The sequence below is a fragment of the Chinchilla lanigera genome, unplaced genomic scaffold, assembly GCF_000276665.1.
Source record: "Chinchilla lanigera isolate Chin_1 unplaced genomic scaffold, ChiLan1.0 scaffold00080, whole genome shotgun sequence".
Classification (NCBI taxonomy): Eukaryota; Metazoa; Chordata; class Mammalia; order Rodentia; family Chinchillidae; genus Chinchilla; species Chinchilla lanigera.
This window is the reverse complement of record NW_004955481.1, coordinates 666,986-692,552: the sequence shown is the minus strand read 5'-3', so window position 1 is coordinate 692,552 and position 25,567 is coordinate 666,986. Positions and strand designations below refer to the sequence as shown.

Sequence of the window (25,567 nt, the reverse complement as noted above, 5' to 3'; positions counted from 1 at the left end):
ATTTTTATGGCTGAGTAGTACTCCATTGTATAAAAATACCACATCCTTTTAATTTTTTTTAAAGACCACATCTTTTTTATCCATTCCTTGGTTGATGGGCATTTGGGTTGTTTCCAAGATTTAGCTATTACAAGTTGTGCTGCTATAAACATGGGTGCACATCTATCACTGTGATACAATGTTTTTAATTCTGGAAAGATATCCAGAAAGGGAATAGCTGGGTCAAATGGGACCTCCAAACCTAGTTTTTTGAGACATCTCCACACTACTTTCATTTTTTGAGCAAATTTCTATTTAACAGAGTTCAATTTTCCTATTTTTGCTTCAGATTTTTTGTGAAAAATTTCCCATTGAGATCAGTTCTATTGTGTAAGAATGTTCAAAGAAAATTTTATTCATTTAAGCAGGGTTTTTAAAGTGTTTTCTGTCGCTGTGAGTGTTCTTTTGTGGTCATGATTTTGGTCATGTACAATTTTCCTGGGTCAAATCTTGCAGATTATGTGGTAGCACACACTTGTGCTATCAGCACTCTGAGGCAGAAGGACTGTAAGGTTGAGACCAGCATGACCAGTTAGTGAAGCTCGGTCCCAAAATATACACAAACAAGCAAACAAATAGGCAGGAGAGAGAAAGGGTTCGGCTGAAGTTCAGTGTGAAAGCCTTGGGTGCAACCACGGTGCTCAAAAAACAAATTTTTCCTTAGATAAAAAAATCTACTGGGTGTGTTTTTAGACACGGGTAGTCATATGCTGTGAAAATCCGTTCGGTCTGTAAAACTCATTTTATCTGTGTAATTTATGTAGGGTTTTTCTTTTTTGAGACAGGGTCTCATTATGAAGTCCAGGCTGCTCTCAAACTTGTCATCTTCCTACTTCAGTCTACTGAGTGCTGGGATACAGGCACACACACCCTTTCCTGGCCACTTTAATTATTTCTGTGGGGTTGGGGATCAAACCCAGGACCTCGAACATAACCCTACCCAGTTAATATTCATTTTAAATTAAAGAGCAATAGTTTCTATTAATTTTTTAAAGAGACAAGGTCTTGCTATGTTTGTTTGACTGGCCTTGAATTCCCAAGCTCAGTCTCCTGAGTAGCTGGTACTGTAGACATTCACTGTTATGCCCAGTTATATTAATTTTTAAATTGTGCCCCTGAGAACATTGTGAGTAGTTCATATTGGGTATTTCAAGAGAATTCTGTTGTGCAGGATTGCTTAATTGTGTTGCTTGTCCAATTTCTCTGTGTCTTCTGTTCACGTGCAAGAAGAAAAGGGCAGGTCAAAATATCCTTAAAGAGCTACTGTTATTCTGTCAGCTGTAATAATGATATAGTAGCTTTAAAAAAAAAAGAGCTACTTTTCTTTTAGAGTAACATAAACAGTTGAAAAAGTAATGTGATATTTAGCATGTGCCTTAAGGTAATGAGAGAATGGGCGAGAATGTACATGATACAAGATTTACTATGAATTTATAATTATCAAACCTGGTGATAGGTACATGAGATTTCATTTATTTCATTCCGTCCATTTTTGTATATAGTATATTTGAAATTTGCTACCATAAAAAGTACAATAATAACACAAATATTTTTAAATCCTTTTAAGATCAAAGGCAGGGTCAAAATTTGATTATTTATTTATTTTTACAGTACTAGGGATTGAACCCAGAACCTTCTCACTAGCTATATCCCCAATCCTTTTTAAAAATTTTGACACAGGGTCTTGCTAAATTGCCCAGGCTGGGCTTAAAATTGCAGTGGTCCTGCCTCAGCCTCCTAGAGGGCTGAGATTATAGGTATGTGCTACCATATCCTGCCATGTTTTTATTTTTGTGGTGTTGGAAATTGAACCTAGGGCCATATAGATGTTAAACAAGAACATAAGAGCTGTACCACTGAGATGCATCCCCAGCCCTGGTCATTTTATTTTTTGGAGGTAGTAGGAATTGAACCCAGGGCCTTCACACTGAGCTAGATCCTCAATCCACCCATTTGTTTTTTATTTATTTATTATTATTCTCTTAATGATTTGTTACAGACAATCTTTTTCTTTTCTTTTTGTCTTTTTGAGACAGGGTCTTACTAGGCAATTCAGGATGGTCTTGAGCTCACTTTGTAGCCCAGACTGGTCTTGAACTCACAAGGATCCTCCTGTCTCAGCCTCCTGAGTGATGGGATTACAGGTGTGCACCATCACGCCCGCCTACCCAACCCCCTCTCTTTAAATTTTGAGACCTGGTCTTGCCATTTTCCAGGCTGGGCTGGACCTAGTGCCCCTCCTGCCTAAATCTGCTGTGTAGCTGGGATTACAGGCATTCAACACTACACCCAGTTTACCCCTAGGCATTTTAAATTTTAATTAATTAATTAAGGTATAGGAGATTGCATCCAGGACCTTCATACTGAGCTACATTCTCAGACCAACTGAAAAAGTTTTCAAAAATTTGAGACAGAGTCTTGATAAATTGCCAAATTGCCCTGGCTGGGCTTGGATCTGAGATCATCCTACTTCAGCTTCCCAACGTGCAGGCATTATAGGCTACTCTACCACACCTGATCCCTGGCTGTTTTCTAAATGCCTATTTTAAATCATCTCCTTCATAAAGACTTCTTGTAAGAGTTAATCTTTTACTCCATTAGATACACAGTAACAGAGAACACAGTTTGTTTTACCTTCTGCCTGGTCCACGTTGTGACATCCTAAATTTCTTTTTGCTTGATGTTTCTTTACGTTAGCACTTTAACTATATAAGTGCATATATATGTATTTTTGAGTCAGGGTCTCACAGTTCAGGCTGGCCTTGAACACACAATGATCCTCCTGCCTCAGCCTCCCAAGTGCTGGGATTACAGGCGTGCGCCACTACACCTGGCAAAAGTGCTGTTTTTAAATAGCCCTTCTAGAGCAAGGCTGAGAGTTTCACTCTCATAGCCTCTTATTTGTTTCTTTCTTTTTTTTTTTTTTTTTTTTTTTTTTTTTTTTTTTGAGACAGAGTCTCACTATGTAGTTCAGGCTGGCCTTGAACCCACTATGTAGCCCAGGCTGGCCTCAAATTCACGGCAATCCTCCTGCCTCAGTCTCCAGAGGGCTGGAATTACAGGAGTGCACCACTATGCCTGGCCTTTCATTTGTTCCTAAGGCCTCCCAGTGGTCATGACACATAAAGATATCATGATGGTGAGGTGAAGGAGGACTGGTCTGGTAGGATCTGCCCTTATTGACACAGCTATGCTTTGGAGAAATGCAGGCACACAAATCAATGAGCTAAAATCTCCTAGAGCAAGTCCCTTGCCAGTTGGGTCATAGTTTTTCTTTAAATGGGACTTTGATTCGTATAAATTGTATGCTCAAAAGCTTCCTTCTCACCATTTGCTAATTGGTTTTTATTAAATTTGCACATAGAACAATGTATGTATATTTGCCTGTAAACTAGACGACAGTTGAATTCTCAAACATAATCTTTTAACATCTGTACTCATTGTGAACAAATTTTTCCTCTGCAAATACTTTTAGAAGACATTGTGTTCTCTCTCCAATAGCAATATTTTTGGAGTGTTTCTTCCAGTCAGCTTATTTGCAAAATTGTTCAAAGTAACACTAATTTTACTGCTGCAATCGAAACAAATGTTTCCATTTTGAAAATGCTGGAAAAATAAAGATTTGCAATTCAAATGAATGGGGAGATGGTTAAATTGTGCTAAGTAAAATGGATGTTTATACTTTTTTTTTTCAAGAAACATCGTTCAAAGTATCCATTATTAAATGTTTCCTGGATGGATAAAGTAGGTCTTTATGAATTATGATTGATAGCATAGATGTCCTAATTCTCCATTTTCAGTAGACAAGTGTTTAATAAAATGGATATAGTGTCAGCAACTAACTGAAAGTGCACAGAACCACAACATATTGCTCCAAATCAAGTTAAGCATGTAGTAGTTTTTTGTTCAGAAAAATCATATCCAGGGAGAAAGTTTTATTACTTTCCCCCTCAAGGGGTTTGGTATTTATTTAGATTCAGGGTCTTGCTATGTAGTTCAGGTTGGTCTTGAGCTTACTGTGTAGCCCAGGTTGCCCCTCAAACCTGAGATAATCCTCCTGCCTCAGCCCCCTGAGTTTTTTGGTTACAAGCATGTGACACGATCCCCTGGCATACTACAAATTTGTTTTCTAAATACATGAGTCTGTAAGCTCAAGGTTCATGGAGGATAGAAGTAGCTATTTGTATTACATTGATATTTATCAATGTTCTTCTGATTTCTTTTTAAGCAATTCTGTCAACACTTAAGACATTCATTAAAAAAGTGTAGGACTTATTTACTCAGCTGATTAAATATTAAGCAGCATATTAGCAATATTAAATATTTTAAAATGTAAAAATGAGGGTAGATCCTTACAACAAGGGCTAATTTATTCTATGTTGATTGACTGTTATTGGGTATAAGTAATACCACATAGACCAAACCTCTGTGCCTCATATTTTCTTTATTTCTAATTAGAGAACCTGAGATCGGTAAACCTGGAAAAAGATCTTCCAAAGACTATTTGATTTAGTCAAATAGTCTCCTACTTTCACGCAGGTAAACACCCAAAACCTCCAAACGTCTGGCTCATATTTCTTTTTGAAAACTTCAGGGATAGAAACCACCTTTCTTGCTAAAAGGAAACTTGGGTACCAGGCAACTGAAACGGTTACATGAGTCACTTGTGAGCTTAGCTAAGGTGAGACACATCACATACTCAGCACCTTCTCTCCAATTCTCACAAAAGCCTTAGGAGTTAATTATTTATTAGGTCAATTTATTATTGTTACTATTTAAAGAGACAGAACCCCGCTGTATTCTCTAGGCTGGGGAGGAATCCCTGGGCTCCTTAATCTTCCTCAGCTACCTGAGCAAATGGGACTACAGGCGTGTGCTATGACGGCTGGCTATTAAATCTGTTCAATACACAAATGGAGACCAAAGAGAGGTACGTTGATTTACTCAAGGTCACACTTCTGGCATGTGTTGGAACAGGATTCACGCCAGAAACGCTAACGCTGCTGCTTCCCAAACATAGTGTATATGTTTACCTGCCTAAAGGGAATAAAATCGGTAAATATAAACCTAATCCTATGTTTTGGACAATATAAATTAATAATGAAATAATCTCATTCAATACTTCTTATGAAAAGAATCATATTGAATTATTCAAAGCTTCCAATGTGATGTTTTAAAAATCGAGCGTCTTATCAGCGTGCAATTATCCCGTGCGTCTTAACCAGTGTGGAATAAATTGACTACAAATCCCCACGACTTTGTCATCAATATTTCAACCCATAATTTAGCAAACACACACACGCGCACACACACGCACACGCACACACACACGCAGACATTCCGTGTAGGGATAAAGTTCTAGGTCTTTCTTTGGCAGTCAGTTTGGAGACTTCTAGAGTCTCTGATTCGTGGTGTGTGTGACTAAGGAAAATAATAGCTGAATCACATCTAAAAGCGAATCCTCCCAATTAAAGATTCCTAATAAAAAGCAAGACAAGAAGGCATTTCATCTGCTTGTTTTAAGCAGCTCTGCCTCGCAAGCCAATCAACCTACTTCCCTCTTTTTGGCGGGGGTGATAACATCGCGGGCCGCAGGCAGAAGGGGCGACCGCCTGGCCCGGGTTTTCTTGCTCTGGAAGCCACCGGGGCCAGGGATGCGCGGGCGTCGACCGGTCCCCACTGTCGGCCGGGGGAGCGGGAGAGCGCAGTAGGAGCGCAAGCGCGGGGGGAAGGGGTGAACGAGACCGGAGTTCGTGAGGGAACACCACGGCCGGGGTCTAAGAAAAACGAGGGCTTCCAAGGTTTCAGGGGGCGTGAAAAGCAGCGCCAGGCGCGCACGTCCGCCCACAGATCCCTCCGAACCGCCAAGTCGCACCGGCCGCGGCCGCCCGCCCGTCGGGATGAAGGCAGCGCGGTTCAGGCCCGGCCGCGCCTGCGCATGCGCCGCAGCCCCTCCTCCGCTCCCCTCCCTCTTCCTGGCGGGTCTGGGGCGGCGGCGGCGGCGGCGCGGTGACGTCAGGGCGCTGGGGCAGCTCCTGTGACAGACGGAGCTGGAGCGGCGGGGCGGCGGCGGAGTCCGGCGGCCGAGATAGCGAGTGAGGGAGCGAAAAAGCAGCGGCCCGAGGGTCTAGGGAGCGAGAGGGAGTAGGAGGGGAGCGCTCGGGCGCGAGCGAGAGAAACCGCGAGCGCTGGGTTAGGCTCGAGCCCCGGCACGGCTGAGGAGCCCGCCAGCTCCCCTCCCCTCCCCCTCCCCGGGACCGGGCCCAGCGCGCCATCCTCCCCCTCCCTCCTTCCCTCCCTCCCTCCTTCCTCCCTTCCCTCTCCCTCCCCCCTCCCCCGCCGGTGGATGGGAGTGAAGGACGGAAGCGGCCCTGCGGACGCGGCGGTGCAGCGCTTCGGTAAGGCGCCAAGGGTCTGCGGCCTCCCCTCTGTCTCCTTCACCGCGCTTGGGCGGCTGCGGGCCGGGCCCGGCGGCCTGACGATGTGGCTGCGCCGGTCCCCTCCCTCCCATTCTCCCCTCCCCCTGCCGCCGCCTCCTTCTTCTTCTCTCCTCGCTCTCAAAATGGCGGCCGCGACGGCCGTTGAGTGAGAGGCTCAGAGGAGGGGGGCCTGGCTGGGGAGGGCGCTGCCCTCGCTCGCGTCCTCCCGGCCGGGCCTCGGGGGCTGCTGGGGCCGCTGCGGCTCTCTCCGCGGCCGTCCCGACGGGGGACCCACCTCCTCCCGCGGTGACTTAGCACGAAAAGTATTCTTGAATAGGAAGGGCGTGGGGAGCAGGTCTCTTTCTGATCTTGGGGAAAGGGCTCGGCCCGTCTCTTCTCCCGGGCCGCGGCGGCGAGCTCCGCAGTCCCCACCCCTCCGCGGCTGTGGGCTCGGGGCTGGGGCTCGGGCACCCCCAGGGCCTCCCAGGCGTTCGGTCTCCCACCTGTCCTTCGGATGGGGTTGACATGAGCAGGCCGGCCCGCCACCTCCCTGGCCCGCGTGCAGTGGTCCAACCTCTGCATCCAGTAAGGACGAGGGCCCGACCCCCCGAGCTGTCTGCAGCATCCGCCCGCCCTCTGAATCGGGCAGGGCTTCCCTTTCTGCCGCCCGCTTTTCCGACGGGAGTTGCCTTTTGACGTTAACACTAAGCTTCGAGGTCGTCTGCCATACCCCTTCCTCTAATCTCTTCTCCCCACTCCTTTAGGAAACGCAGTGCCTGAATCTCTTTAGCCTCCCAGGTGAGAAAATGCCTTTGAGGTGGTGGGCAAATTTTGACTCTAAACATCACAGCAGAGAGGAGGAGGAGGAGGAGGAGGAGGTTATCAGTATCTGAGCTAGAAGAGAGAGGTACCTGGTTTTATTTGTTATTCTGCCTTTTCTTCAGTGACTTAGCAAGAAACTCCCTGGGAGGAGGGCAGTAGGTTTTCTTTTCAGATTGGGGTTTGGATCCAGTTCATAGCAGTCCTTTGGTTAAGAAATTGTGCTTTGGAAGACAAGGGGCTCGATTTGTGGTCTTCCTGATGGGCGATGTTATGGCAAGTCCCCCTCCCGTTAAGGGGCAATCGGGAGAAAATATATTACTGTTATTCCAACCTCTACTGAAGGCTACACTCCCAAAGACTCGTAACATTTTAAAGGCTAAACAAATTTGTGCCAATTTTGGTATTTCTATTTTTGTTAAGGATGGGTTGTTTTGTGTGAATTGCTTTTTAAGGGTAGGGCGGAGAAGACAGTGCTTGGGCCTTTCATACCAGTAATATTGTCATCCACCCCTTCTGCCACAGTAGTGTTTGCTTAAATTTTTTTTTTTCTGCAGCAGAGCTTGATTGCTGCAGGGTTCAGTCACTTAATCAGGAATATTTCCTACGTGGGTATGTCAGTAGTGATATAATGTTGCATATATTAAAAGGGTTTGCTTTAAAGATTCTAGTTTGGTTTTAAGGTATTAGCTGGCATTTACTGTCCAGTGGGTGTCTTTCAGGACGCACTTTTGCGAAATAATTGATAGAGGCAAATTGCGGTTTTTGTTAAAGCAGAATAGTAATCTGTATTTAGGGTGATTTATTCTTTCATGTTGTGTTATAAATGATCATTGTTTGGATTATTGTGAAAAGGAGGATTTCCTAAAACAAATTTAAAGCTGGTATTTTTTTAACATCAGAGAAAGGAACCCAATTTTTCATATAAAATATTTCTGTATATGTTGATTTTGATGGAGAAAGCCCTGTTTTGGTACCTCCTTCCCACCTCCTTTTTAAAAAATGGGCTAATATTTGTGGATGCTGTGAACAGCCATTGAGCCGAGAAGACTGGGTGGAGTAAGGGAGCTGAAGCTGTGAATTGCTAGATTGCCCTTTCACAGCATTTCTCCCTTCCTTATGTTTTGTAAGGTTATTTGATATTAATTGTTGCTATGACAAAGGCATTTCTCTGTAGTAAATCTTAAAATACCATGCTTTCCCTTTTTCTGCAAGATGAGCTTTGGCTAATTGGGTTAAAGAGCAGTCAGTGTTCCTGGTCCAAAGCAGGCACTTATTGTCTATAAATTTGTGTGTGTATTTTACATACATGCATTGATACATATATAATCTTTTTTGAATTGTGCTAGTCAAATAAGCATTAAATTTATGAGCCAGAATATTTGATGAGAAATAGTAGGTGTACTGCAAAAAAGAAAATCGTAAGAATACTTCAAATAGGTCTTTTACTTTAGTTTGTAGTGAAACAGTCATCTGTTTTTCATTTCTAAATAATGAACATCAAAAATGAGGGAATAGAAATAGTTTGCATTGAAAGGTTCTTTTATATAGATTTTTTTTCTCTCGTGTTGCTCCTTGAAAGGGAGCTTTTTGTAAGGTACTACTTAGAGAGTAGGTCACTCTAATGTCTTGTATCAAGCATTCATAGGAGTAGACTATTTTATTTTATTTTATTTTTTGATACCAGGAATTGAACTCAGGACCATGCGCTTGCCAGGCAGGCACTGTATCTCTCTGGCAGGAGTAGACTATTTTAAAAGAATTTTAAAGTCATGTGGTTAATAAGATTTCGATAAACCTTATGAGTGTCAATTTATGATTTAATTTTACATTTTTGTTCATTTAAAGTGATTAACAAGTAGAAGTGTTAGTATGGTGAGGAGAATGGGTTGGGAATAATTTGCTGTGTTGTATGCCTAACATTTCCCCATCCCTACTATTTGTAGTTACAAAAGCATAGAATGATTTTTCAGTGATCAAGAGCTTAAGATAATTTGACTTAAGAGAGCAGTGTATATTTCCATAAACGTGGCAGAATCTTCTGCTTAATTTGGAGATCAACTTTTAAAATTCTTCATTTTATATATATATATATATATGTGTGTGTGTGTGTGTATATATATATATAAGCTTTTAATGAGAATGAAGACATTTTAGTAGGATTGACATTTAAAATTTCTATTATATAAATATTTCAGAGAAAATATTTTTAGTATGAAAGATTTGAAGATGTTTCTGGGAAGGAAAAATCAGCATCTTCAAATCTTTGGTTTTCTAGTTTAGAACATCCATTTTGCATTGTCTATATTATATTAAAATGTAAATGTTTTCCCCCTTTGTTGTGTGTGTATATGTGTGTGTGTATATGTAAACAATTTTATTTTATGGCTTTTTAGATATCCAGGAAAAAATGAGACTTTCTTATAGGTGGTTCATATTATCCAGTTTGTCCTTCTAATAAATAAATTGTAAACACTGTAGAAATTTTCAGCATTAAGATAAAGATGTCTTAAAAAAACAAGCCCAAAGCAAAATCTTAGTGTAAATTTTCCAGTTCTTCCCATGGAGCTCTACATCAGTGAGTCATACACACTTTTGCCAGAGAATTAAAGCACGGTTGATTTTAAACTAAGCTGACCAAAGATTATATGTATGTGTGTGTATTTGTGTGTGTGTGTTTCCAGGATCTTCTGTATGCTAGGCAAATGCTTTACATTCCTAGACTGAGAGTTTAACTTGCTCTTAGATCTGTGTTATGAAAATATTTCATTATGAAGGTAGCCTGTTTTTATGCACTTTGAAAAGAGAAATAATTATGTGTGAAGTGAAAATTCCTTGCACTATTCTTAGGTCTTTTACAGTACTATTACTGTTTTTTGTTTTCTTTTTTAACTTGAAAATTGCTTAATTTAAAATAAATCTAGGGTTGGGATGTGGCTCAATGGTAGAGCGCTTGCCTGGCTTCTTCAAGGCCCTTGGTTCCATCTCCAGTACCACCAAATAAAAGGGAGACACACATACACCACAAACTGTAGCATACAATATGAATCCTGAAAATAAAGTGTATACCTACTATTGTGAATATTACTGGGTGTAGAGTGAATCCTAGTTGTTACAGGCCAAACATTTTTTGTTTTTTGAGACAGGGTCTTACTGTGTAGCAAAGGCTGGCCTTGAATTCACAATTTTACTACCTTAGCGTCATAAGTACTAGGGTGACAGGCGTGTACAGCCACACCCGGCTAAGGCCAAACATGTTGAGAAATCTGTATTTCTTGAACAAAGATGCTGTATTATGTAAGCCTAGTAGTTAACTGCAGTGAAGCCTTTTTGGATTGTTCTAGCTTTGTTACTGGTTTGGTATGACGCTTTGCCTAGCTATTTAAATGGAACATTAGTTTAACTTCTGCTATGTGTATAATTTTTATCCCTGGCATAGCAGTTAGAGATTTTAATTGATGTTTATGATTTATGCTCACTAGTTGTAGACATTGTAAGTACTTACTACTATTATTTTGTTTGTTTGTTTGTTTTTCCGGTACCAGGAATCGAACTCACGACTTTGCGCTTGCCAGGCAGGCGCTGTGATGCTGAGCCAAATCCCCAGCCCAGTACTTATTATTTTGATTTATTATTTTCTCTTTTAAAAGATGGTGGCTTTTTGTTGAAACATACTTAGCTAAGAATGAATCTGCATTTGTCAAGAATACTTCTGCAAAGGTATTCTCCAAAGTAGGGTTATTTAGTCAGCCTGAACTGCATAACGAGACCCTGTGTCAAAAAGACACACACACACACACACACACACACACACACACACACACTGGCCATTGAACATTTCTTCATGATATTGTAAATTTTGAACTTGGTATTCGTTGTCATTTATTCTCAGCTATTTTTGAGGTATTTTTATAGAGAAACTTTCTTTCTTTCATTCCTTTTTTTTTTTTGTTTTTTTTTTGTTTTTTTTCCTGTACCGGGAATAGAACGTACGATGTCGCGCTTGCCAGGCAGGTGCTGTGCCGCTGAGCTAAATCCCCCGCCCTCCTTCTGTCTTTCTTTCGTTTATTCTTGAGATAGGGTTTCGCTATGCCGGCCTTGAACGCACTTAATAGCCTAGGCTGGCCTTGAACTTACAGCAGTCCTCCTGCCTATACCTCCCAAGTGCTTGGATTACATGCCTGTGCCACCACGCCTGGCCATGAAGAGAATTAAAATTCTGATAATTTCTTAAGACTGCAAGTTAGCTTAGTAACTATGAGAAATATAATCACTTGAGTATTGGCTTGCATTCTCTTTTCTTTTTACGACTGTTGGACTGCTTACCTTTTTAATTTTCTTAATTTTCTTTCCCTAAAATTAATTAAGTTTATTGGTAATTTCAGCTATACATAATGATCACATTCATTATAGGGACTTTGTACCTGTACATGATACAGTTTGATTCTTTTTCCTATCCCCCTACTTTCTCTTCAGCTCCTATTCCCCTCCCTAATTTTCTTTATTTTCTAAAATGGTGACAATCTGTAACATTTATTGTTTGCTTTACTTAAATTGACATTTGTTAACATACGATCTTGTATTATAGACTGTTCATTTTGCATATGTAAGGCCTTAGGCACTTGAGTAAGAACTGCTAGAAAGTGCCCGGTACTCCTTTAAAGCTAGTATTAGTAAGTAAATAAAATGTCACATTTATTTGAATGCTGGATTATGTGAAAAATATGCTGGGGCTGGAGGTTATAGCTCAATGAATGGTAAGAGTGCTTGCCTACTGTGCTAGGTGCTCTGTTCAGATTCCCAGCACTGTGGGGTGAGGGGATGTGCTATTCTAAAGTTCTTTTTGTAAGTTAACTCTGGTGATCTCTGCAGAATTAGGTGGTGAGGGCTGGGGAGAAAAATATAGGTCGTCTGTAGAGATTTTAAGTTGTCCTAGGGAACGGGATCAAACTATAAGAAATACATTAATCATAGCACTCTGGTAGGCTGAGGCAGGAGGATTGCAAATTGAAGTCCAGACTTCTATTTAGTGACTTAATGAGACCCTGTCTCAAAAATATTAAAATAAAGAATAAAGAGCTAGGGCTGGTTGTGGTGGTGCACGCTTATAATCCCAGCACTCAGGAGGTTGAGGCAGGAAGATCTCTGAATTCCAAGCTAGGCTGGCCTACATAGTACAAGGACAGGCTGAACTACATAGCAAGGTCCTGCCAAAAAAAAAAAAAAAAAAATGCAGGGCTGGGAATATATTTCAGTAAGTATGCCCTGGGTTCAATCCTCAATACTGTGGGAAAAAAGAAAATAAAAAGGGCATTAACTCAGCTAGACAAATTACACAGTATTTTGATTATCTGCTTTATGAGCATTTGGCTGTCAAAAATTGACAGTAAACTGAGGCTGTTAAGAAGTTCTCTGAAGGGGCTGGGGATTTAGCTCAGCGGCAAAGCGCCTTCCTGGCAAGCGCAAGGTCGTGAGTTCGGTTCCCGGTACCGGAGAAAAACCAAAAAAAAAAAAAAAAAAAAGAAGTTCTCTGAGGATTATCTTTTGATAATAGTGAAATTAGGAGTCTCAGAAAAATTTTAACAACTTTAATTTTTCAGCAGGGGGTTGCTGGGTGTTGAACCCAGTGCATATATGTGCTCTACTGCTGAACTACACCTGCAGCCCCAAGAATTTTAATTTTTGAAAGCATTATAGAATGTTTTATGTCTGTTAAGAGTTTGCACATTACAGATCAATCTAGTTTTGATTTATGGCGAGCCCTCTATCCCTGAACTATACTCCCAGCCCAAGGTAGATCTTTTATCTAATCATCCATATTTTTATTTTATCAGAAATACATTGAATGTTGCTGGGCATGGTTGGCACATGCCTGTAATCCCAGTACTTGGTAGGCTGAGGCAGGAGGATCTCCATGAGTTTGAGGCCAGCCTGGGCTACATAGTGAGACCCTGCCTCAAATAATTATATTATTAATTGTAATGGATGATATTGACATTGTCTAACTCATGGGGTATTTGTGACTATTAAATAATAAATTATGCCAGATGTAGTGGCGCATGCCTATTATCTCAGCACTCGTGAGGCTGAGGCAGGAGGATCATTGTGAGTTCAAGGCCAGCTTTGGCTACAAAGTGAGCTCAAGGCCAGCCTGAACTACATAGTTAGACCCTATCTCAAAAAGACAAAAAAAAAGATTAGGCCTATAAATCTTCGATTTCTTTTTACTATTACTAGAGACTCTTTTTTTTCTTTCTCCTCCCTCTTGTTAGTTCCCAGGGCCTCCAACATGCAAAGTAAGTGCTCTACCACTGAGCTCTATCCTCGGACCCTTTTGATTTTATTTATGTATTTGTTTGTTTTTTTATTTATTTATTTTTAGTACTGGGCATTTAAGTTAGAATTTTCATGCTGAGTTATATCTCTAGCCCATTTTATTTTTTGAGATAAAATCTTGCTAAGTCACTAAGCTGGGCTCATACTTACTATCCTCCTGCCTCAACCTACTGGAGTGCTGGGAAGCTATCGTGCCCTGGCTTCCCTTTTGTTTCTTGAGAACAGAGTCTTGCTAAATTGCCTAGGCTGACCACAAACTGCATCCTTCTACCTCAGACTCCTCCAATAGCAGCAGACTTAGAACCATATGGCACATTGTTCAGCATGGGAGTGTTTTTTTTTTTTTTTAAAGGAAGACACTATGGCTATTCAGTCATCATTAAAGTGGGATTTTGTTTTGTTTTGTTTTGTCTTGTTTTGTTTTGATTTGGTTTTGAGACAGGATCTTGCTCTAGTGCTCAGGCTGACCTCTTAACTCCTCAATTCAAGTGTTTAAATGACCCTTTGCCTCAGCCTCCTGATTAGACGGAACTTTAGGCAGATCACTGTGGCTGGCTACACTCAGAAGGTTTATTGTTGTGTTAGCTACTTGGGGTTGAACCTAGGGCTTTCTTAATTGAGCTATATTTCCAGCCTTTTTTTTTTTTTTAAAAAATCTGGAGACAGTTGCACAAAGTTGCCCGGGCTGGAATCAAACTTGTGGTCCTTCTACCTCAGCCTCCCAGAGTGGTGAGATTTCTGTTTGATTTTTTTGGTGGTTTTTATTTTTCTTTTTTAGACAGGGTTTTGTATGCAGTTCAGGCTGGCCTTGAACTCACTTTGTAGCCCAGGCTGGCCTCAAACTCAGTGATCCTCCTGCCTCTGCCTCCGGATTGCTGGGATTACAGGCGTGGAAAAAACGAGCACCCTTCCCTCTCTTTAAAAAGTAAACTTAGGCTTGGAGTGGTGGCACACACTTGGAATCCCAGGTACTTAGAAAGTTCCCAGTAGTGAAGCTAGTCTGGGCAATTTAGAAACACTGTTTCAGAATTTAAAAAAATAAAAAGGGCTGGGAACATAGTTCAGTGTTAAAACACTTACCTGGCATGTACAAGCCCCTGGGTTCAATTCCCAGTACTACAAAAAAAAAAAAAAAAAAAAAAAAACACCAAAAAAACCCAGAAACAAAATCTTTGTTTTGGAATAAATAAGTATGCTGAATAGTTGTAAGGATTGTGGGGAAAGTTCTTGATGCTGAATTTTCTATATTGTAAACATTTTAAATACCTGGTACATTTGTCAAAATTAAACCAACTTTGGTATATTATTGTTAGGTAAACTTCAAACTATTTGGATTTCACTCATTTTTCCCTTCATGTCTGCTTTCTGTTCTACGTCTAGTTTAAGGTGCAGTGTTGTGGTACCTTCCTAGTTTTCTGGTCTGTGACAGATTATCAGTCTTGTTTTGTGTGTCCTTAATAATCTTAATTAAGACCGGCCAAAGGCTTTATAGAATGACTTATCACCTTGTTTTTAAATATGATTTAGACTGAGTCCAGGTTTTAGGAAAAAATGCACTTACCACATCATATTGGAGGCTGTCACCAGGTAATATAGGTTTTGCTTCAGTGATAATGGAGACCAAAATTGAGACATTCAGCATGAATTTATAGGAAAAAACTTTAATTGAAAAGTAAAATAAAGGGGAGCACAGCTTTGACAAAAATCAAGTGGGCCTTCTACCAAAGAAAAATAAGAGATGATAGGAAAAAGGCTTCAGTGAGAAACTGAAGGAGGCACAGGTCTGAAGAGGTAGATTAGACTGATCCATGAATAAAATGGGCCAGGTTTAGGATATGCAGTGTTGGACTAAGGTCTGGTTGATATCTCAGATCATTGTCTCAGTCCTGCTTTCCTAGCTCCAAATGAATCTACATGATGTGACTTGAGTGCAGTTAGGTTCCCCTGAGATGGTTGTCTTTGCTTGGGGCAGTCTCAGTCATGTGAGGTGCTGCTAGAATCCAGGGTGACTCAAGGTTTGGGGCCATGGAGGCATCTGGTTGTAGCTGAATGTCCCTGTAAATCTTTTATCTTGGTGTCCTAAGTCTTGGAAGGTGAATGAGTTAGGCTAGGTTAATTTAAGACTAATACACTTACTGTGCCAGCTTTTCGATAGACACCTCCTAACTGATTAACATACGCAGAGCTGAGGAGGGAGTTTGACCCACAGTTTTACAAAATGCAGGTAAAGCTTGTACTGCTTTAGTTACCTGTTGGGCATCTGCAGGTCCAAGTGAAGAATCACTTTTTTGTGTGTGTTATAAATTCATACTTTGGTACTTGATAGCTTTAATATTTTGTTTGTTTGTTTTTGAGGTAGGGTCTCCCTATGTAGTTCAGGATGGCCTTGAACTCATTGTATAGCCCAGGCTGGCCTCGAACTCAGCAATCCTCCTGCCTCAGCCTCCTGAATGCTGAGATTACAGATGTGAGCCACAACTCCTGACTTACTATTTTTTTAAATGTTTGAACATATGGAATAAATAAAGATGAGAAGGGGGGGCCTTAATTTTTCCTTTTTTTTTTTTGATCAGTGTCTTGCTATTGTGGTCCATTTGAGTACCTGGGACTACAGGTAGGTGCCACCAGTATCTGAGGGGAAGATATTCAATATTTGACCACCTATCTGATTGGAAGCTGCATTTAAGTGCATTATATATTGCTGTAGAAAATTACTGAGAGCATGCCTGTTCCCAGGACTCGGGAGGCTGAGGCAGGATCACTGCAAGTTCAAGGCCAGCCTGAGCTATAGTAGTGAGTTTCAGGCCAGCCTGAACTGCACAGCAAGATCTTGTCTCAAAAAAATGTAAAAAAAAAATTATTGAGAATGAAGTTTGGAAAAAAAAAAAAAAAAGGAGAGAGTGAAGTTTGCTACCTAGACTGATGTTGACCTGCAATTTTGGAGAAGAGCTTCCCATTTTGGGACTTTTCTAGAGGGAAATGATCTGAGGAGCGAAGCAGATAAGGTATCTTGTTTATTAATTCTGTGCTAGTACGTGAATTCCCTCTATTTTTCCTTTTCCTCAAAATGAGTTTTAAGTACTGCATCAGAAAACAATATTTTGACTGATTACTCTTACTTTAAAAACAAATAGTAGGTCCATCTCCTGAAAGAGGTATTTGTTTTACCTTTAGGAGAACGTGTAATTTGATAGCAAGACAGTTCTTGAGAATTATAGTTACCATAGTTCATGCATTTGTTTTTCTGTTTTGCCCTCCACTGTAGCATTTAGAGAACCTCATTTAGGCTTCTACTTTTTCAGTGGAAATGCAGATTAAAAGAATGAATTTGAGGGAAATTAATTTAGAATGTATAAAATTAGTTGGGCGTGAGGAACAAAGAAGGTAAGGGATGAGAAAAGTAAGGAATTGATGTAGTAGGGGGAGGGGGGCCATCAAGGGGATGAACATTATGAAAGGATAAGAAATAGGATCAAAGTTGGAGAAAGTTGTTTGGGCTATTGTTTGTTTGTGTTGTAATGGGATAACCATTAGGTATATTGAAGATGAGTCGTAAAGCATTTAGTGTTTTGGTGTCTCATATGTCTAGCTTGTGTAATTAATGACAAGATTTTATTATTGCTTACCATCTTTATGAGGCATTTAAAAATTAATTTTTTCATCAAAATGTATTCAGTGTAGTACTTTGTTATAGGAACCTGTAATAGGAATCTGTAATACAGTACTCAAAGGTGCTTCAGATATAGGAGATAGCAGGAGTAGAATCATAACGGTTATAAAATGGGGAAGGCATGCATTACAAAGGGCTGCAGTGTGGGCAAGGTGAGGCTTGATTAGAACTGAAACTTGGAATGCTGGCAGGAGCTAGCTACTAATGGAAATCCTTACAAAGCAAGTGGACCTTAGGAAATAAGGCTGGATAGTGTGCTGGCTAAGAACCTGTACTTTGGAGCTTAGGTAGGTGGCTTCAGCTTGCAGCTGTGCTGTTTTCATGTCTGTATTATATTGGGCTAGATTGTTGTAAGGAGGAAATGAATATTTGTGAAACACTTAAAGTAGTTCCTAGTATATAATAAGTGCTATATGTGTTTAAATTAAAACAAAAAATAGGAAGCCAATGAAGGTTGTCCCACCACTGACAGTATGGGCATTGAACCCAGGGCCTTCACACTGAGCTACATCCCCAGCCCCTTTAGAATAAATGAATGAATGAATGAATGAATGAAATTTATTTACTTACTTTTGAGACAAGGTCTCGCTAAGTTGCTAAATTGACCAGACTGGGTTTGCATTTGTGATGCTCGTATCTCAACCACTCAGAGCTGGGATTATAAGCATGTGTCACCATGTCCAGATTAAAGCCCCAGCACCCACTTCTCCCCGCTGCTTTTATGAGACAGGACCTCTCTGTGTAGTTCAGGCTAGCCTTGAGCTCCCTGTGTAGCCCAGGCTGGCTTCAATATCACTCTGATCCTCCTACCTCAGCTTCCTGAGTGCTGGGTTTACGGGGCCGCACCCTGTTTAAAGGGTTTTTAAGTACAGAAATTATATGGTCAGCTGTATCTAGGGCAGTGGTAGAGAATCTGTGAAGCAGGCTGTTTATATCATTAAATGCTCTGGAAAGGTGCTCCATCACTGCCCTAACAGTTGTATAGTGGATAGATGTTAGCAGGCCAAAACTAGATTTACAGAGAACTGTTGTACCTAGTCCAGATAAGAGTGGTGTGTAGTGAAGTGTGATAGTAGTGGTGGTAAAGATGGACCCAAGAAAAATAAGTCAACAAATACTGAGGAAATAAACTTAGTACAGAACAGTGAATTGATTGGGTATAGAGGAAGAATGAAATCAAAGTTGACTCCCACATAAAGCATTTACAATGGTTTTTTTTTTTTTTCTCCTCACAACGTTTTTAAAGCAATATTCTTTTTTTTTTTTTGTACCGGGAATTGAACTCAGGACCCTGTGCTTGCCAGGCAGGTGCTTGTGCCTCTGAGCTATATCCCCGGCCCAGCAATATTTTTTAAACAGCTTTTTGTTTGTTTTATTTTGTTTTGTCGCAGGATCTTGCTGTGTAGTACAGGTTTGCCTTGAACTTGCTGGGATCTTCCTGCCTTAGCCTTCCATGTTGGGATTACAGGGGTGTACTATCATGTCTGACTTCTTTAAAGAGCTTTGGATTGCAGATGTAATTATGCTAGTGATATGTTTGATACCTTGGAGATATATTACAATATTTCCATAAAAATGAGAACTAAGATGTGAGTTTTAATTTCTGAATTTATAGGTTCTTGCAGTTTTCTTGGTAGTTGGAGGTTATTTCTCTTCAAGGAAATACCATTGTACAGAAGACTCAATTTAGCTCAAGTTCAAAGAGCCAGAAAGCTTTAATAATAGGTTATTGTTTATATGTTGTATCTTAATTTTGAGATGTGAGATTATAAGATAACAGCACCATGGTAATACTGAAAAATTTTGAAGGGGTGAATCATTAAAGACAAAATTTGTTAACACTATTATATCCAGTTTTTTAAATTAAATTTTGATATCCTCACCACCTAGTCCACTCTTTGGCTAAATCTTAGCTCCCTATTTCTAGATTTGTCAACTTTTAATTTTTGATTTTTTGATTTTGTTTTTATTTTTTGTGTGTGTGGGTTTTTTTTGAGACAAGGTCTCACTGTGTAGTTCAGACGGCCTTGAACTCACTCGATAACCCCTTGAATTCGTGGTAATCCTCCTGCTTCAGCTTTCTGACTGTTGGGATTACAGTGTGTGCCACCAGGCATGGCTTTTTTTTTTTTTTTTTTTTTCTTCTTCTATTTTTGAGACAGGGATTTCACTGTGTAGTTCAGGCTGAGCTTGAACTCCTTACGTAGCCCAAGCAGGCCTCAAACTCAGGGCAGTTCCCCTGCCTCATCCTTCTGAGTGCTGGGATTACAGGTGTGTGCCACCACGCTCAGCTTCAGCTTTTAAAATATGTTATCTTGCCATTCAGTTTTATAAAAGGGAAAAACTTGATTGAAATTAAACAATTTGAATTTTCTTGAATTTTCTATAGATTCTTAATAAAATGATGAAATGATAGGAAATGCAGTGTACTTAAACAGTATTTTAAATCTGTGTCCTGAATTGTTGTGATATGTGTTGTCTGTGATACTTACCACACAAGCTATTGCAGGGCTCATCAGATCTCCACATTGAAGACATTTAAGAGAGAATACTTGAACTGAATCTTGAAGAATGAATAATTGAAACTGGGTGCAGTAGACATATGTAACCCTAGCTACTCAGAATACTGAGGCAGGAGGATTCAAGTTGAAGACCAGTTTGGACAATTTAGTGAGACCCTATTTTAAAATAAAATACAAAAAGAACTGAAAACATAGCTCAGTGCTTCCCAAGTTCAAGCCTTAATGCTGCATCCCATGCTCCAAAAAAAAGGAAAGAAAGAATAAAAGATTGTATAATTGGAGCAGACATGGGAGATGTCTGCTCATTTCATTTTTAGGTAGTAATAATATCAACATACTCATACTTAAAAGCATGAAAGACTTGTGTATATGCTAATAAGTATGTAGTTTGGCAGACAATTTTTTTCTACTACATGATTTTATACTTTTTATTTTTTATGTGGATTTTTTTCTTTTTTTAATTTTAAAGAATAAAAATAAAAACATTAGAAACAATACAGAATTTCAAAACAAGATGAGAGGAAACCAGTGATTGTTATATTGTATATTGTTATCTTCATAGTTATTGTTCACATTACCAGATACAAGCATGTAAAATTAGTCAAAAATTTTTTTAAAAATTAAGCATTAACTGTTCCTTTCAATAAACCAACAGAAATTAGTAGTACAGTTACCTTAGCTATCTTGTGTGTGTGTATATATATATATTTTTCCCTTTCTTTCTGTTTTACTTTTCCTCATCCCAGTTGTTCTTTCCTCTTGAGCAGTTTCTTTCCCTTTCACCATATCTATTGTACTTTTCAGATTTTGTTTACTCATTCAGTTTCTTACACCATATCTATTGTACTTTTCTGATTTTGTTTACTCATTCAGTTTCTTAAACCAATATGATGTTTACACATGCAGGTCTGATATGTTTCACTTATGAGTATGGTCTCTAGTTGCATCCATTCACCTATAAAAGCTTCAAGTTTATATTTCTTTATAGCTGAGTAATACTCCATTGTATAAAAATACCACATCTTTTAATCCATTCCTTAATTGATGGGCATTTGGGTTGTTTCAAAGATTTACCTATGACAAATTGCATTGCTATAAACATGGGTGTGCATGGTGGTATGATGTTTTCAGTTCTTCTGGAAAAGTATCCCAAAGGGAAATAGTTAGGTCGAATGGGACCTCTAATCCTAGTTTTTTTAAGAAATCTCCTCACTGATTTCTACAGTGATTGTACCAGTCTACACTTCCACCAACAGTGGAGAAGGGTTCCTTTCTCTCCATAGTCTCGCCAGCATTTGTTATTGGTTGATTTCTTGATGGTAGCCATTCTTTCTGAGGTGAAATGGAATCTCAAGTGTTGTTTTAATTTGCATTTCTTGAACAACTAATAATGTTGTACATTTTTTAATATATTTATTTGCCATTTGTATTCATCTGAGAAGTGTATATTCATCTCAGATGCCCATTTTTGGATTGGGTCTTTGAATTTTGGGGGCCTGATTTTTTTTTTTTTCTTTAATTCTTTATATGTTCTAGATAGAAGTCCTATGTCTGAGGGACGGGTGGCTAAAATTTTTTCCCAATTCGTGAGTTTTCTTTTTACTCTGTTGGTGATTTCTTTTGATGTGCAAATCTTTTCAATAAGATGAGATCCCTGTTGTTGATTCTTTGAAGTATTTCACGTTCAGTTTGGTTTTTGTGCATGAATAACAGGATTTTAAGATATGAGGAAAGGTATATTAGTAAAATTTGTACATTATATTTTATGTAAGTTGTAGTAACCAATTTGGAAGTCATTAAACAAGTTCAAAGGCAGGCATTAGGACCAGTTTTGTATTTTAGATGAGTAGCTGTGAGAAATATAAATTTGGAGGTTTGGCGGTCACTTAGACTTTCTCAGGAAACAATGATTAGTGCTTTGAAATGTCAGTGGCAGTGTAGATTGTTCACTGGAGAAAAGTTAAGGAAGTAAAATTATGAATGAGTAGTATGATGGTAAGAGGGGAATTTAGACAATTCAGATTTGTAGCTTGAATAAGTGGAATGGAGAAACTGGCTGTCATTAGGTGTAATAGCAAATAAGAGGAAGAGTGCACAGTATGTTACATAAACTAGCCAGAAGAAATTTTCTGAGCCATTTTCCAAGTCACTTTCTTGCCAAAAATTTTTCACAGGCTTTTTACTATCTCTAATCGGCTGTGTAAATGAAAATGGAAAGAACACAGTGGCAAAACACGGTAATCAAGAGATGTTAGTTTAACCCTTTTAAATGGGCACTCAAAAGCTTCTTTTATGTCTTTTTTTTTGGTACTGGGAATCAAACTGAGGACCTTACGCTTGCCAGGCAGCGCTTGTGCTGCTGAGCTATATCCCTGGCCCTTCTTTTATGTCTTGACTCATTTTTTCAACTTTTTTCTTTTTTTTTTTTGGTTTTTCTCCGGTACCAGGAACCGAACTCACGACCTTGCGCTTGCCAGGCAGGCGCTTTGCTGCTGAGCTAAATCCCCAGCCCCTCAACTTTTTTCTTACTGCCTGAGCCATTTGTCTCTTTTAATTCATTCGTAAAACATGTCTCCTTTAATTCATTCTTAGGAAGATACTATACTTTCCGTGTGTATACTGTTTTCACTCTGTATCCCTTTCCCCTATCTGTCCTTAAAATCTGTATACTGGATTCTCTTTTCCAGACAGCCTTTTCTAGTTTTTTGTCTGGAAGAAACATTCTTCTGAATTTGTGTTACAGTACCTACTACTTTTCTCTTGTTACAGTTCATGTTAAATGTTTTATCTGATGTATCAAATGGGTTAATGCATTTTAAAAGCCTAGTACCACAGCACCTAGTGTGTAGTACTTAGTAAATGTTGACTGTAATTATGTTGATAATAAACATGATTAAGATGAGGTAATAGTAACAGGTTTACTTTTTACTTTCTTGTGATGGCAAAACTGATTTGTGTTCTATGCTTGGACACTAGGAATACAGTATCTTAACTTTGCTTATGTTTGTAAAAGTAAAATTATTGTTTTTGAGCCACTTCAGTATTTGTGAGGGTGGACAACCTGTGGGTTTGTTTATTTATTTATTTCTTAGTCTTAGGAATCCAGTTCAGGGCCTCACAGAGTTAGGCAAGTGCAGTACCACTAGCCTGCATCTCTAGCCCTTGGACGACCCCTTAACATTATTTCATTAAGGGCTGGGGATATAGCTCAGTGGCATGGTGCCTTCCTGGGAAGCGCAAGGTCCTGAGTTCAATTCCCGGTACACCTCCCAAAGAACCCATTATTTCATTAAGTTCATTTCTGCTAGTTGAGGCAGGTTTTAGCCTGTTCTTATAAATGGGTAAATATGCTTTAAGAAGTTTGAAAATTTGCGTACAGTTGCACAGTTGGTACATGGCCACATTTTTGTTTTTTTGTGGTCCTGGGGATCAAACCTCACATGTGAGGCAAGTGCTTTGCCACTAAAATACAGCCCCACTCCCCAGTATGATACTTGATCCTTGGCTGTTCATATCCAAAAGGCTACATAACAGGGCTTCAAATAGGACTTAATTCCTTCAGTGCTTTCACATCATTTCCATATCTAATTTGTTACTTGTCAGAGGACCTATCATGGGGCCCTCAATAGGAAAGGTGCTTTGTTTACCTGCCTTCCCTCCCTTCCTCCCTCCCTCCCCCTCCCACTCCACCTTCCTCCCTTCAACCTAGGGAATGCCGAGCTACATCACTTTTTCCTCTCTTCCGGTTCCCTCCCTCCTTTCCAGTACTGAGTTTTGAATCCAGGGCCTTTGCACTGAGCTACTGCAACCCTTTAAATTTTTTTTTTTTTTTTTTGAGACATGGTCTCTCTAAGTTGCCAAGTTACTCAAGTTAGGCTGAAACTTGTGATCTTCCTGCCTCAGCCTTCCAGAGTACTGGAATTACCACTGTGTGATAACCATGCCCAGCAAGTTTTTTCTTTTAAATTTTATTTTACCTATTTGTATATATGTTATATGGAATGGCAGAATATAACAACTACTGAAATTTATAGATGTTAACATTTTGTCATATTTGGTTCAGAGCTTTCTTTTTTAAATAAGGCATTATTACAGTTATAATTGAATATTTTGTTCTTTCCAAGCCTGTTCTCTTCTTTCCAGTGGCAGATTTCCTCTTAAAGTTTATATCCCTTTCTTCCATGTTTTTACACTTACACTAAACATGTATGTATCCTTAAACAAAGTATAATATTTTGTAGGTTGTTAGAATTTATATGAATGTTACCCTACTGTGTAGTATTCTACAACTTTTTGTATCTAACAAAATGTTTTATAGTTATATTACTGATATATATGTGTAGTTTATTGTGATGTATAATTCATTAAATGATTATACCATAGTTTTTTATATCTAAGACTGCAGAAGTAGATGTTTGGGTTGTTTATAAATTTTCAGTGTTACAGGCGATAATTGCACTGAATGTGGGGAAGGTATTTGAATGATTTGTTTTTGCAGTGCAGAATTTATCCTCATGTTAATGAAATAAAGTAGTTGTCATTTTTATGATTTGGATTAAGTAAAGAGCATGGGTGATGTTATTACACCGTAAATTCTTTTATTCATGGTGATCCTCCTCCCTCAGCTTCTTGAGTGCTGGGGTTCAGGCGTACAACAGCACACCCATCTTATTAAAGTTCCTTAACCATTCAAACCTATATTTATCTCTAAGTATCTAGCTAAGGGTTGTATTCTGGCAGCCTGTAGGCCATATTCAGTGTATAAATATATTTCTCTTAGCTTTGATTTAAAAAATTTTTTTGAGCCAACACTTAAAAATTAACTGTTTTGCGTAAAGTCTCTATTTTTGGATTATCCTGAAAATTTAGAAGACACTCTGGCAATCATTGTCCCAAACTGAGTCACAGCTACTATCCTTTAGATGAACATAATTCTCCATGAAACAAGTTCCTACTATTCCCCGATACCATTTATTAATGTCCTTGGTTTTGTTGTTGGGTTTTTTTTGTTTTTTGTTTTTTTTTGTTTTTTTTTTTTTTTTTTTTTTTTTGAGACCAAGCTACTTTGTAGCCCAGGCTGGGCCTGGAATTTGTAATGTTCCTACTTTAACCTCCCAAGTGCTGGGATTATCAGTATATATTACCATTCCTGGTTTGTACTGTTAGGGTTTGTCTTTTTTTTTTTTAGTATCAACAATTTTTTACTAATGTGTCTTATCAAAAATGGGGGGAAAGTGTAATTAGACAGCTACTATATTCAAGAAAAGTAGAAAAGAATCTATTCATGAGTGAAGAATATTTTAACTACTGTATAAACAATTAGTCTGACGTGAAAAAAATCAGTCTTGCCTCTTTCACTTGTTTATATCACTTGCATTGTTCTCTATAGACATTATCTTGTGATAACTACATTTTTGTGTAGGTTACTGTGAGGACTGACTGTCCAACAGCACAATTGAGGTTTAAAAAGATGTGAAAACAGCTTATAAATCATTAAATTCTATGCAAAAGCAAGATGTTTGCGTACTTCATCTGTTATGTACACCCTTGTTCCAAAAATATTTTCAGCAGAGGAATTGAAAATTTATAGTCTGCACCACCCAGTTTATTAGCACTATATTCATCAAGTACCTTTTTCAGAGGTTGTACGTAAATGGTTTAGGATTTAGATAAAAAGTGTTTTTGTTTGTTTGACTACTCAGTAGTGGTGCATTGATTGTTTGAGTACTGGATATCAAACCCAGTGCCTCGTAATATGCTGA

General features: G+C 39.2%; 1 protein-coding gene and 1 pseudogene across 7 annotated transcripts in view; one reads left to right on the top strand and one right to left on the bottom strand.

Moving 5' to 3' along the window:
• Positions 1 to 6,314, bottom strand: part of LOC102004480 — a 42,528-nt pseudogene extending 36,214 nt beyond the window's left edge.
• The window catches only part of Pafah1b1 (platelet-activating factor acetylhydrolase 1b, regulatory subunit 1 (45kDa)), a 77,558-nt gene continuing 58,089 nt past the window's right edge, over positions 6,099 to 25,567 (top strand). For 2 of the 7 annotated variants that reach the window (XM_013503492.1, XM_013503488.1), the window contains exons 1-2: positions 6,099 to 6,437; positions 7,223 to 7,256. The gene's annotated coding sequence lies outside the window, so the exon portion shown is untranslated. Of the gene's footprint in view, positions 6,438 to 7,222; positions 7,366 to 25,567 lie in introns of all 7 variants that reach the window. The other 5 variants (XM_013503489.1, XM_013503487.1, XM_013503490.1 and 2 more) reach the window with 3 other exon arrangements.